At 43.5% G+C, this 15,351-nt stretch overlaps 1 protein-coding gene across 1 annotated transcript in view; it reads left to right on the forward strand.

Annotated features, from left to right (window-relative positions):
- CACNG4 (calcium voltage-gated channel auxiliary subunit gamma 4) overlaps positions 1–15,351 on the forward strand; it is a 631,992-nt gene that overhangs the window by 600,889 nt on the left and 15,752 nt on the right. The gene's annotated exons all lie outside the window — the stretch shown is intronic.

Raw genomic sequence — 15,351 nt, forward strand, 5'->3', positions numbered from 1 at the left:
TGTTTACTGGATTAATGGTGTTGGCACCTCATAGAGTTTTTGACAGAAGATAAAGTTACCTATAAAGATACAATTAGCCCTTGGGTACCTTTTTATGAGTGAAAAGAGGAGCAGTGAGGGCATTGTCATTGGCAGTCAATGTCCCATTCCTGTTAGGTTAGGAAAGCGATCTGAAAGAGTCGAGAGGTGAAGCCACGTAGATCATTGCCTTCTGCTCCTTCCTCAATGCCCAGCATTTGAAAGTTATTACGTTGCATCTGGTTTTCAATGTCCTCTAGTTTGTCCATTATCTCCTGGGATTGCTTCTGCTGGATTTAAACTTTTTGCTGTAAGAATGCAGTTAGGCCTTTCAATTTGCTTGTGTGTTCTTAAACCTCAGTGATTTGTGTGCCGATGAGTGTCCTTTGCTTTTAGATTTTACACACCACAGCTTGTGTTTTCAAATTCTCTGTGAATAAAGCAGCTGTGTCTTTTCTATATTCTTCCTAGTGAGTGCATAGTAATTCATATATGGTTATCAGCAAGGGTGCCACTATTTCTTGGTATAGGGAGGCTGATCTTTGGGAGCTGACTCTCAAACAATATTGGCTTAAGGTAACCTGTAATATGATTGTTTCCATCTTGGGAGGGAAATGATGAGTAGTATGAACCCAAAGTAAAGCTTTATTTTCTTTATCGCTCCAGTCAGTGTTTCACTTTGACTCCCAATACCAGTTGAACCCCAGTCACTCTTTAAGTCTTCCGCCATAAGCTCACCTCAGGATAATCCATTATTAGCAAAGTTGTTTTAGATGGCCATTTCAGTTACAGGTTCTAAGTCTCCTTCTGACCGGAGGTCAGAAATGGCTAGCATTGAGAAAAAATCCTGTTGTTGGTCAGCCAGGTGAGAGGTCGTCAAAGTAAATGCATTTAATTTGAGTCCATTCTTCGAAAAGAGTCCACCCTTTGGTGTGAATTTGACGATCGGAGTGAGTTGGACGATTGGACTGTGCTGACTCTGTTGGCTTTGTCATGAAATTGGTTGCCAGGGTGTGCAACCTTAGGGTCAGCTTTCATTTATATAAGGAGTCATGTATTCTAGGAATACAGTGATCCCATCCTGACATAATTAATCGGAGGAGAGTTCTGCCAGAACTTGTCCTGAGAGAAACAGTTAGCAAGGTGGTAGTGCTGGTCGAGCATACGCCATGTAATCTGTGGAGGCTGGCACGCTTTCCAACAAAGAGGAGCCAAAAGGAAAGCCAGGTAGAGCCTGTAGCATACATTAAACATCTGCTGATTGTTACCTGCTTTGTCGCTCATGCTTTTTCAACAATAGATTCTCTGCATTAGTGTCAGCATTTGGGCTTAGGTTGCAGGAGACCACCTGGGGTCTGGAGAACAATAATATAATGGCTCTCTGCTTCAGTACAGCTGCTCAGTGTAGTGTGCTGTCATTGTGAGCACCAGGTCAGGTGAAGACATTTCCCTATTTTGGCTATGTAGGTCAGAAAGTCTCCCTGCGGTACTGGAAACAGTAGGTCTTTAAAGAACAGGTAAGCACATATACGCCTCAGTAGTGGTTTCTCTCCCCCATTTATTATGTTATAGTACCTTGCTTTTCAGAGGTTAGGTTACAATTTATATGTATTTAGTTGGTTAGTTAGTTCGTTGGTTGGTTAGTTAGTTAGTTAATTAGTTAGTTAGTTAGTTTGTTAGTTCGTTAGTTCATTCGTTAGTTTGTTAGTTCTTTTAATCTTGTGCCGGGACCACAAAAAATTCAACATCCAAAAATATTACAGTCAGTAGACCTTAAATTTACATTGTATTTGGGAAAGACGTGTTTCCGTTGGTGATAAATCTGAGCCTAAAATACAATGTCAAGCTATGTTTAAACCAGTGGTTAATTTGTACAATAAAAAGTGCAGGGCTCTCCTCAGGAGACAGTGCTAACAGGACAAATGTGCTGGTGCAAACTGCCTCCCAACTAGAGACCCGGCACATATTAACCTGGAGAGGACTTGGCCTAATGGGTAGAGCTTCCAATTTTGGCACTGGGGAACCTGGTTCGTGTCTCGGCGTGGCTCAACATCCTGTGAGTCTGGGGAAAATCATGTGCATTATAAATAGGTGCGTCCTTAACTGGTGCTATAAGCACCTGTGCCGAGGATTAGGTGCCGGTGCTAAGCACTGGAAAGCACCGGCTCAAATTAGGCACTGGTTTAAACTAACCTAGACCAACTTTTACCACAAAGTCAAACTCACCATAACCATGTGACTGTGGATTTCAGACCACTAAAGTCTTAAGTGTGACTTCCTTTTATTGCAAAATGGCCCGGGACTATGGTTGCTGGTACGAGCTTGTCGGTCCTTGCTTTATAAAGAGTTAACGTGATGAGCAGAGGAAAAAGAAAGGCCCTATACTGGACTTGGGAACAGCAGGGTGGTGTTTTGCACAATGAATGTAAAAGTATCCCTAGCTGGATGACTAATGATAATGGTTCTTCTACGATCATGAAAAATGTGTAGAGGCAATTGTCCATTTTCCAAAGAGAATCATTGACTTATGGCTACCTCTTTTTAGCCATTCATATTAGCTAGGTCAGTCAGTCCTGAACACAAGTTGTACGGAAGAATGGACTAACATCTTTACCCTCATAAACAAAAGATTTATCTCATCAAATTGTCAGATGTGTTATTTTGACAAAACAGTACATACACATTTCAAATGTCATACTTATCCACTAGTACCATGGAAAAATGCATGTTTTGTTTACTTGAAAAAAGTTACCTGGTAAACTATGCTGTAGACTTCTCTTTCCTTGTTCGCATTCATTGGTCAGACGTAATTAAAACCGAACCTATCAACCATACCCTGAGGGAAAGTCCCATTAAGTGCCAAGATTATGCTACATGGGAGAGTTCTAATTGTAGCGACATGATAAAATGTTAGTGCGAAATAGAGTATGTGAGAAAGACCAGCCACAAAATCAAGTCCTTCATAGATGAACATAAAAGTAACACCGGAACCAAAAATCAGAAATCACCATTGACTGTACATTGAGTGGACCTTGGCCATAAACTGAGTCCCGTTCGTTTTCGTGTCCTTGAAGTACTGAAACAGACTGATAAGGGCAGTAATCCTGCGAGAGAACATTTATGGATTATGAAACTGGGGACCTTCCAGCTACTTCGTCTCAATAAAAAATGTAAATGAAATGTTTTGTATGAACACTGTCTAGGTAGTTTTCAAAGCCTTATGGTCTTTAGAATGTCAACACAAGTTAATTGTTTGCTTCATTATTAATTGTTTTCTTTAAAGCTAGTTTATAAAATGTGTTCCCTTGTTAGATCCTACTTTTCAAATCTATTCTATAAGAATATATGTAAGACACTGTACATGGCAGATTTCAATGGGCTATTTCCTGATTCACACCTTGGGATAGCACCATTGGTAGTATTTCACATTTTTTATATATTTTATTCTTATATTTATCAATGGTGAGCTTTGACCTTATAATTTTCCTCTAACTAGTGATCTTCTTTGTTGGTTCTTGAAGGTCCATGTTCATAGTATCTTCTCTTTTTCGTTTGTTGCTGATGTAGCTCGCCTGCTGGCATTTTCTCTTCCTATACAACCTGGGCTTTGCACATGACCACACTGGATACCTAGAGTGTCTGTAGTCCTCGGGCCCTATTATGTATAAGGTGCACTTTCCCTAACAGGGAAATAGGGAAAGTGTGCCCTAATACATAGAATGCACTGCCCCCAGGGCAGCCGCAAACTCATGCTGCCCTGAGGGCAGTGCATTCAATTGAAATATGGAGCAGCTTTAAAGCAGCCGCTCCGTTTTTTAGTGGCAACCTGTGTGCACTTTTAAGGGGAATTAGAGATCCTCTTGCAGGCGGGTGCAGTCTGGGAGGGGATGTCTGCAAGGGGATGTCTAGGGGTCCATGGGACCCCCTTTCCCCCCACCAGAAGGCTGCAACCAGGGGGTGCACTGACAGTGCACCACCCCTTAGATGGCGCACTATCAGTGCGCCTTCTGAGAGCTTCTTTACCTCTGCACCTGTGTCTGTAATATGGCGCGGGTGCAGAGGCAAAGGGATTATCTAATTTGCATGTGGCACACCCCCAGGCAAATGAGGGAACACCCTTTGAGGATAGTGATGGTGTTTTATGTGCGCCAGCACTATCAGCATTACAAAAGGGGACTGTAGGAATGTAGGATCTGCTGTCATGGTTAACCCCACTTTTGCCTGTTTCTGACTAGTTTGCCTAGTATCCTGCTAATCAGGGTCCCAGTCGCTGTGCTTTCTCCCCTAAATTGGTTATGGTGAGTACCTAGGTACATCCTAGATTGGCTACTGGTGTACTAGTATAAGTCCCTAGTATAGGGTACTGCGGTACCCAGAGCATAGGTACACAAGGGGTCCCCCATAGGCTGAAGCATGTATTATGCCACCCATGGGAGACGACTCAAACTGTGACTAAAGGCCTGCCATTGCAGCCTCTGTAAGCTGGTGCTAGCACCACTTACGACAGATATAGGATTCCCTATATCTGTGGACACTACACTTAAAACCTATAAGTCACCCCTAAAGCAGGCCTTTCAGTCCTGAAGGCATGGTGCTCAGTTCTAAGTGTGAGGGTGCCCCTTCATGAGCGGGACACCCGTACAACCTTCGGAGTCCATTCTCCCAGGTTGTAAGTGCATCTGTCATTATGATATATAGAGTGGCCATGCGTCATTAAGCGATGACTAACTCTAAACTGGCTGCAAAGAACCCTGTCATGCTTGGTATTTAACATATTGGAATCATACCGCCACATCGTAAACAGTGTGGGAAGTATGATTCCATGCACTGTAAAGCTCCTACGGGAGGCCCTCAGTGCTCCCAGTACCGGTATTCCAGAACCAGACAGCCAGCTAGGGCTGCTGCGACCAGAGACATTTTTCTGCCCTCCTGCGACTGAGCCAAGCTCAAGCAGGGGAAAGCAGAACAATAGATATCCTGTCACAGGGAGGTGTTACCACCTACCAGACAGGGTTTAGTGTATTGGGGCAGGGTGGGGGCGCTTGCCAGAGCCACTGAGACTGTTTGCAGGGCACATTTGGTGTCCTCCTTGCATAGTTCAGTTCAAACCAGTTCAGGGAGCCATAGGCTCGAGCTCTGGTGCGAAACTGGCCAAAAGACATGGGAATATCCTCCCCACTGACCTCTACATCGGGTGGGAACCTTGAATCCTTCCAACCCTTTCCTTAGGGTACTTAAGGACCTACCTGTGGGAGGGTCCCTAGATTTGTCAGGGGACAAGATTCATATCAAGGTACCACGTCATCTTCGACCGTCTGGGCTCTCTTGACCTCGCTGGACTTTGCTCTGGGCTCCAAGACTGCAACTGGGAAGTCTCCTGCTGCTTCTGGTCTCGTTGCCCTGCAAGTCTGCTGCAACGTCTGTGCCCGTGCTCCATACAGGAACCTTCCAAGGCCTGTGAACATCCAAGACACCTGAAGGAATCTCCCTTGAAGTGAAGGAGTCACTTCCCTGCATCTGCAGGCACCGCAACAAAGCAGACCAGTCTGCTGATCCTGGGCTCCCAAGGACTTCAAAAGGATCGGCAACACAGGTGGTGGTTCTTCACATCCCTTGATGCCTGTCCTGTCCGCTCACCAAGTTTGAGGCTAGTATCCCTCGTCGGAGCCGCAAGAACCTAACCCTGTGCATTGCAAAGGCTTGTTGGTTTCCTTCCACCAAAATCTTCAGGCTCCCATTAGCCCAAACATCAAGCATCTCCTGTGACCAAGATCTTCGTCCTCACCGCATCACTTGCACTGTGGGTTTGCATCTTTGGTTAACTGCTCATGGTCCCCTTGGGACTCCAGTGCCTCCGGCCTGTGGGTCCCCTTGAGGGTCTTCTTTGATTCCAGTGGGCTCCCCTGATTGCTCGGGCCAGCTCTGACTCCCCTGCTTGTGGCGAGTCACTTGGACCTTGCTGGTCCCGACACTGCACCTTTTTCGCTTTCCATGTTGAATGCATTTGCCAAGGTTTATTGGTGCTCCGAACAGACACCGACCCCTCAACTCTCAACATCCGACATGTGACTGCTCGTGAAATGCTCCTGGTCTTCCACAGCATCGCCTGTTCCGCACAGCTGCAGCTCCAAGGTCACAGTCAGATCTCCGGCAACACCCGACATCGGTGGCCGTTCGTGTTCCGTGCCTCCTGGTCCCTCCTGAGTGGCATCGACTCTGTCCCTTCTGCTTGCAGGTACTTCTCATCTTGAATCTACCTTTGGGTTCGGACACTTTCACCGTCTTTTATTTATTTATTTTATTTATTTTATATTCTTATATAGCGCCTGATTCGACCCCCGGAGGGGTATCTCCGCGCTTTTGCCAGTGGAAGAATATAACTCGTGCTGATCCATGGTCAGAGGGATAGTTAGACTTTGATTATGTGGTTTAGATGTTTATGAATAAATGAGTTTTGAGGGACTTTCGAAAGGTTAGGTGGTTAGTGATTTGTCTCAGTATATGAGGCAGTGAGTCTTTGCCAGCGGCATCTTCCTGAAGTCCTCCATTGAGTTCGATGGCGGTCTCTGATGCCACTTTGCACCTATGCACCTTGTTTCCCTGGTGTAGGTATCCTGGTTCCTAGGGTATCCACAGGTGGGGTGGCTCTCCAACCCTCTGTCTTCCATGGGGTTTTTTCACAATCCACTGGAAACAGTCCTTCAGCTTTAAAACTGCAACCATGACATACCCATTGACTTGAATTGAGCACACGGTCGTGTTCCCACTCTACACACTGCCTCTGTGGGATTCCTGGGTGCTTTCCTCAGATGGTTCCTTGGGTCCTCAGCACTTCTACATCTTCTGGGTATAGTCTTGACTTGAGTCATGGTTTGCATACCACTATTTTAGTATATGGTTTGGTCTCCCCCTGGTGACCACTGTGTATTAGTGCTACTTACCTGTTTGATTTGCAAAGTATTGTGTGCGCTGTGCATATCCCCGGGCAGGAGATATTTGTATGCATTAGTGACTGTCTTATAATAAATACATATTTTTATAAATTCAATGTGTGGTTCTTTTTCACTTCATCTATATCAATAACATTATGCTCTGGTAAAACAACCTGCTTTACACTCCTCCTGGACTAAGCCTGAAGGCTGTTCTCCAAAGCTACCACTTAGAGAGCTTTCTAAGATTGTCTAAGACCACTAAAGCTACATAGGGGTTGTCTGGATTAGTGCAGGGTGCCCACTTACATAAGTGTGCACAATATACTAAGCCAGTTCTCACAGAGATGCGCAAGCATCTGCGGCCCCTTCTGTAATAACAAAGTGCCCTGGGGCTTACCGTGGGCCCGATTCACAAAGGTAAACGTTGACATTTGGTCTAAACTTAGACCAAACATCTAAGTTTACAACCTTGGGAATTCACAAAGGGCATTTACGAGTACTATCTTTATGTCCGCACTCGGGCGGAGGTCCAGTTCAAGTGCGGACATAAAGATCGTTATCATAAATGCCCTCTGTGAATTCCCAAAGTCGTAAACTCAGACTTTTGATCTAAGTGTAGACCAAAGGTCTCAGTTTACCTTTGTGAATCAGGCCCTGAATTTCTACATTTCTATTGAGTGCTCCATATTTGTAAGGGGGTCAGATCTCGTGTTTCTTTGGAAGCGTATACTTTGTGTCTTTTATGAACTAGAGCTCAGCTCCAGTTTGGGATTGCTCTTCAAATTACTCCTCTTGATCTTGTGTGTTCAATACGACGCATGATTTTCTGAATTATTATCCCCTTGCTTCAGATACCAGAGCCACAGCACTAATTTGATTTGTACTTTTGTAACAAGCGACTCATATTCGACTTATTTGGCTTTATAGTTGTCTATCCAGCAACCTATTGCTATGGCATTTCATGCAGTTTTGCCACCTCCTTTCTTGGGTAGTTTGGCTCAACTGATCGTGTCTTTTCCTCGATACTAATTGGCCCTCGTGTGCCCGATTTTTCTTCTCCAGTGACAAGCTTGATTTCTGGCCTCATAGGTATTTAACTCATGATAATAGGATCTGTGGATTTTTTTTTACTGATTTTCTTGTGAAAATGTTCATAAGAAATTATTCGATATTCTGCCATTTTAGATCTTTCAAATAGATCTCTCCCATGTCTTCTAAGCTCCTGATGAATAGCCAGTAATGAGAAATACATTGAGCAGAATTGAATGAATATGTATTCTAGAACAATGAATGTTTGCTGGTCAGATACCCCAAACTGAGGTATTTGAACTCTAGTTCCATTCACAATACATAATTTATGGTTTAAAATGCCCGCTGCTCACATATCAGTAGCCAGCTGCTAGTATGTATGCAAGGTGAAATATGGGCGACTCTCCAGATCTTGATGGGACAGATAACAGTAATCCTAACATTGTCATGGCCAAGCAGCGGAAAGAACTGAGTACTGACAATGAGTGGAGCCATCAAGAGAAAGCGGTGAATTGGATTCTGCGCCATGAGCAGCAAAACTAGCTGGTAGCGAATTCTGCCTCCTGCTGCTTTCACCATCCATCCAGCTGAATATGACTGAAAACAGTGAAAAATGCAGTAAAACACACGAATGGGAATGCTAGTCCATTAGCATTAGTTGACAAATGTGCGCAATTTAACAGTCTGTGGTATTTCTGAAGCCCTTTTACAACACAAGGAGATTGAAGAGCTAAGCACAATTGGTTTGGTTTTAATGCTGCAACTCACAGAACATAGGCATTTTCAAATTTTGTTTGTATGTGTTAGCTCATTATAGCTTGACCTATTGAGTTTGTCAATGCCTTTTTTCCTCTTCTCATATAGACACATAATTGGGATTTTGTTGATAAAAAATAACTCATTGTAAACGTTAACAAGCCCATTATTTTCATAGCAAATCAAAAGAGGCTCTCTTGGACTACCCACTCCCTTTGCAACCAAGTCCACAAGTAATGCCAGAACATTTAACTAGCCTGAAGCCATGATCCCTCTCTTGCACCCTGAGTATATCTGCAAGAAAGGTTGAAAACATAATTTGTTCTCAAATTCGAAAACAATCTGAGGCCACAGATTCCAGACAAGAGATTAAATTAAGAAATGTAATCTGTATGTTGTTGATTATGTGCAACACGCTTACATTTATCATTTGAACAGCTTCCTTTCACGAATAATTATTATGTGTTGGCCACCGAAACCGAGGAGAGATGCCTAATTCTTTCATCCTTTTAGGTAAATTGAATGAGTCCCAGTGTGCTAAGTAGAAATAACATCCATTGTCAGGAGCCTAGCGGTAAATCAGTTTGCATGACAACATAAGATTACAAAGAGGCAACACACACTGGAATAGTTTAATACTGGCCAGGCAACAGCTACATTGTATGCTGGCACAAATAGGTGGATCATCGTCTCATTTCTACATGTAGAGCTTAACAAGCACAGTCTGAAAACTTTGGAAAGCAACCGTGCCAGGTATTGCCCTTGGCTCGGCTGCTACCCTGGTGCCAGGTCCTTCATTTCAACTGATATTTATTCTCACAATGTATTTTAAAAAATGCAAGCGGCCTAGGCAGAAGGCCTGGGCAGTTTGGCTTGCATTCTCCAGTCTACATTTTGTTGGAAATGTATTGAGAAAATAGCTTAAAGTATTGCACTGTTCAATCACTATCTCATTTCACTTCGTCCTGTGTATGATATATAAAAGATGAAGTTCTGTTCCAATTAAAGCTGTTCATTCAAAAACAGTACAAACCTCATATGAGAAAATATGTGAAAGCTACTTCAAACAAGCAATCTCTGAAGGGGCTTACCCGAAGCCTACTCTGTATGTGTGTTTTTGGTGATAGCATGAGGTGAGAAACACATTTAATGCTGGTTCTAGCCAGACCTAAAATTTGGCAGTGTCACAATATATTTATTAGAGCAGTGGAAAGATCAAATAAGACTGACCTTTTATTTAGAAGAAATTCAATAAGGGTCTCGAAGAAGATTATTTAGAAAGTAAACAATGTAATAATCTTAATGTAGAAAAGAATGTCACCAAATATGAATGTTTCATATGCTTTTCTAAATTGTAAATGTGGCATTCAAAATGTGATGGACATTTTTATTTCTCAAAAATGTCCTCATTGCTAGCCTGTACAGGTTGGTGCAACAGCAGAATGGATTGCTGATATGTTGCCTGGAATATAAGGTAGGGTTAATACGGAGAAGGAAATTCATTAAGCCCTTATGTTGCTGTCTGTTGCCCATGCGGCTTGATCTGCAACCCCTGTAAATTCAGCATTCTGACCGTATCACTTCTACCTTCTCTACGGTTTTGATGAAACTAAATCATTGTCTATTTCAGCCATACGTGTTTCACCTGGACGGTAAATGCGTGACTCCTTGTGGACACTTTCGGGATCTCACTGAAGCAGATTTTAATACCATGAATTAATAATTGACTCATCCAAGAAAGCACCTGAAATTGACTTAGTGATCATTCCTAACCAGTATACTAATTTTTAGGTCAAGCCTACAGTACTTTCACTGCAGGATGATCTGTTGTATGTACTTTGTGGGGTTTGACTCCTTCATCGTTTTGGATTGCTTTTGTCTGTGTCATTCAAAAATTGTAGCCTCCAAATGGCTAACGGGTGGTGCACGTCCCATCTTTTCTCAAAAGTTAATTCCTATGGAGTATTGCCGTGGGAACTAGCAGCGCTGAGCCGTAGAGGCTGCTGCGGCGAGACAAAGTGGGACTCGCGCTCTACTTTCGCTGACATTGTCCCCAGCTCAGGAACTTGCCCATGCTTGTTTTTAAATGGAACAAGCCTTTCCTTGGTTCAGTGCGATGCTCGCAAGGTCTTGTTACTCCAGACACGTACAGTGCAGCTTTGCGGCAACACAGACATCTTTCAAGTGGAGGGGTGAGTCAAATGTATTTTAGAGAGGTGCGCTGTTTGACTATGGAGCTTTTCAATGCTTGCTCTCTTTAAAATGCTATTGGTGCTATTATGGTCGGCGTCAGCTTAACATCCTGTGAATTTGGAAACATTACGTAATCTTTCCATGCTTTATAAAGAAAATGAATGTGACTGTGTGTAATGTAACTGGTGCTATACCAAACTGCGAAAGACACCAACGGTTTCATTTGTTCTTGTTAATGGTGGGATCTGAATGCATGGACTTTTTCTTCCCACTGCCGTCTCTTCTCTGGATATCTGTGTTAGGGTTGTCAACACAAAAGAGCAGAAGTGGGGCACTCAGAGGACACATATTTCTCACCCACACACACTGTACGCTGCACAAAGCCGCAATTACATCAAGCGCTGTTGTGTTGTTATATGTTTTGTTTCTTCTAATAAGACACATCAGGACAACAGGGCTTAGCTTATAAACAAACAGCTTTTTAATGCTTGCTCTCTTTAAAACGCTATCAGTGCTGTTAATCTCAGCGTTGGCTTAATATCCTGTGATTCTGGACACATCATGTAATCTTCCTGTGTCTTAAAAATAAAATGAATGTGAATGAATGTAATGTACTTGGTGCTCATGTACAGCGCTCCAAAACCTTCAGGTCGAGTTTGTGCTTTACAAAACTGCAACAACAAAAAAAGACAGATTCACTGATATTCGTCTAACCTGCTTCACCTTTGAAAGTGTAAGCTACTTTCTTTTGCTTTTAAAACTATGAGAGTGCAAGTGTTTTCTTGCCCTCTCTCTACCGTATGATGCTTCCCACTTAACACTCACATTCCCAAATGCTTCCCAGGTGGCTTTCCCACAGCTCCATGTTTTTTTAAAATGATGCCATTGATTCCCAGCACAACAATGGCGTTTACTTGCTCCCGCCAACTTACAGCTCCATCATTCCTCTCTAGCTTCTCCATTTATTTATAAAGTTTTATATAGCGCGAACATGATCCCGAAGGCTATCAGAGCGCTTCACACTTGGAGGGAAAGGAAGGTATTGTGCAAGGGTGCCTGCATTGGTGCAACACTGCTAGGTGTAGCACCTGCGTGGGGGAAACGCAAGGCAGACCCATATCCTTGTAAATATAGTGCAGCCTTGTGTTTCAGTAGTGGCGGAGTGAGGCATAAAGCCATGATGGCTGACGCCTCACTCCACCACTTCCTCATACACATGCCCCTTAGTTTGTTGTTCCTGTGCTCCTGCAGGATTATTTTTGCCCCAAATTACTCTTAAGTACTGAAGCGGGCGTAATCGTGTAACTTCAGTACTTTTGCACTACAAAGTAAAGCGTAATTACTGAAATTACACCGATTTCTCCTCGTAATTAAAATTCCACCCAGACATACTTCTAGACTGGTTTTGCGAGGGAAGCTGACATTTTTTTTCTCAGTTTGGTGCTTGCAACTTCCTTTGGTTGCTGTGGCAAGATATGTACCCATGTGCGGATTGTCCTTGGGATCTCCACTGGCACTCGGTTGAACTTGGTGACTATGGTGACTACAGCACTCGATGTCATTACGGACACTGTTCCCAGTCTTAAACATTTCACCAACAAATCATTAATTTACAGTGTGCTAATCTAATTAGTGCACAGGAAGCAAAACAACACCCAGAATGCATTAAGCTGGCACACAAATGTCAGGGACTGGAAAGTGTGTCCATAATGATCTGGAGGGAGATGGTCATCCTATTGGTGCAGGTGTATTGCTTTCCTGATTTTCACTGTGCAATTTTCATTTGCGGATGGCTTCCTCTGCTTTGCTGCTGGGCGTGGGTGGCAGAATATGCATTCTTGTTGGGCTTCGGGTGAACTTCCACCCCTTTTTGGAGATGGGGTTTTGGAAGTCATATGTCTTGCCCCACAGCCCCTCATTTTGTGACTTCTAGGACACGGCTGAATGTTGTTCTAGGATTGCACCTCTGCCCTATTTTGTTTGAGTTTCATTGAGCATTCATGTACCCTGTAGGTGTACTCCTTTCCCTCCCTGTTGAAATTGGAAGCTATGATGGATGATCCTGTGGCCTTTAGTGACTCTTTCCATCCTGCTTTTATGTTGATTTCAGGGTGTTGTGAAAGTTGAGGTCATGTGGCAGTCCTGGGTTGGCATCTAGCTCTTCAAAGGAGTTAAAAAAAATTTTTTGTGGGTCTCACCTCCTTAATTATTTTGGCATGCCCTTTAATTATTTTGGCATGGTGGTGAACTGTCCCATGTGCTTTATGCTGGAATTTGGCTTCTCTTTGAGTGGAGCACCTTAGTTTTATTGGGGAGAGGGAGGTCTACCTATATTCCCCATTGAGGTTGCTGACCCTGTGTCTGTTTTTTGCTCTTAAGTTTCTCCCAGCTCCGTATATGTGTTAAGACCTTTTGGCATTACTGGAAGCTGTCTAGGTCTAGGAAGTGAGTTTTTACCTGATCTCCCTCAATGTTCTCTGCAGACCTGGGGCTACGTGTCACTGATCTTAGGATTCAGCTCTTGTAACTATTGTGCATTGGGAGCTTCTACCTCCTTTGCCTTCTGCACTTACTCTACTGGACAGTGGTTTGGCCCTTTAGTCACCCTGGCTGGTTCTTGCTTCTTGCCGTTCCCCTTCTAAAATGTGCCTGTTGGAACTTGAGGTTGTTGTTGATCTGCCTCCTTCCCCTTTTGTGCTTCGGGTCTTTCAAGGGGAAGTGCAGCTCTGGCTGGGGATTGCTCCATCTCCCAGGCTTGTACTGATGTGGCTCTCTCCGGGTTTGAGGTTTTGGTGCCTGTTTGGTATTATTTCCCTTCCTACTCTGTGTTCTTGCTTGGTCTTTGCTATAGAAAGGATCTTTGTTTGCTGGTCCAATCTGCAGGTCATATGTTGGGTCCTCCACCTAAGAGTCTCTGGTGGCTCTTCTGCGGTACTGTGTTCCTTGCTGCCTATCAGCCATTGGAATATGGGGCATGGAATGCTTTGAGTGTGCTTCCTCTGGTTGATGTACTCTTTCTTGTTGGAACTTCTGACACCTGCTCCATTTTGGTGAGGGTTTGACTGGTGGAGGCCCTCTGTGCTCCATGTTGGGCATGCTTTGCCTATTGTAGGTTTCTTCTTGTTGTTGCTTTAGGCTTTCTCTTCCGTTGTCCTTCTTTGCTTAGTACTGGGCAGGGGCTGAATCTGGTCATGGTTGGGACAGTTTGGTTCCTTGCTGTAGGTTCTTTGGCTTTTCTTATGCCTGTTGGCTTAGGTTTCTGGAGGTCTTACAAATTACTTGATGGCTGTGCTCTGGTGTGGGTAGGTGTTTCACGGTATATGGTGTCAGTCACTAAATGGGCTTCTCCCCTTCCACAGCACGCCAGGTCTTGGCCTTTGATTGGGCTGTGCTCCCCCTCGACCCTTCTTCAGATTTCTTCCCTAGTGTTCTTGATCCACAGGGATGTCTGTCAATTGGGCACTACCTGTTTCTTGTGAATGACTGTTGTCCCTACTTCTAACTTTCCACTTTGGTTTTCCTTAGGTGCCTGGCATGCACTGGTGTTCTCTTGTGGCCCCTTTGTGTATATGGTGAGGTGTCTATTGCCTTTGCTTGGCACTGGTGTTTGGGGATCTGTTGGCCTTCTAGTTTTAAGTTTACTGTTCTGGCTGTCTACTGGTGGGAAATGAATGCCTGGAATGTCTGCTTTAATAGCACTCTATGATGTGAGGACTGAGATGAGGAAAGGATGAGGAGGTAATGCTTCCTTACTGGTAAATTTAATTACACCTATTCTAACTACTTGTCCCAGTTTTTACAAAGTTCACACCTTCCCAGCTATATACCTGGCTTTGTTCTTGGTCCGTTTGACCTCATGATGCAAGGACTGAGGTAAGGAAATAGGATCGGAGTAATGAGACTGATAGAATGTAAGTATTTCAACCACAGTCAACATAGTTTCTAAGGATCTTGATTTATGAGAGACAATTCAAAGGACTGACTCTATGTTTTTGTATTGCATCATTGCAAGTAAAGGTCTTCTTTAACATTTTACACGTTTGTCTGACAATAATTGACTCCACATGGTGGTTCTCTTTTACTGATGTGGATATGCAAGTATTTCTCGCATATCTTGAAATCTAACATAGAATTTACGTTTACTTTCAGTTTAAAATGGTGGTTAATGAAGTGGCATTCCCAGTTATCCATGCAAAAAGAACCTACATGCATGCCTACCCAGCACTCACAGCAGTTGGGGGAACAGTAGCTAGCAGATGTGAAAATATCCAGAATCACAAGACAAGAAGCACATTACGCCATGTCATTCTCTGACGAAGTCCAATTACATTTTCACTGTGAATCCATTAGTGAAAGAGTCCAGGACCTATTTCCATTTTATGTTGCTTTCAAGTTTGATAACTAAAACTTGGTCCATTCTTCT

Source organism: Lissotriton helveticus, chromosome 7 (assembly GCF_964261635.1).
Source record: "Lissotriton helveticus chromosome 7, aLisHel1.1, whole genome shotgun sequence".
Taxonomy (NCBI): Eukaryota; Metazoa; Chordata; class Amphibia; order Caudata; family Salamandridae; genus Lissotriton; species Lissotriton helveticus.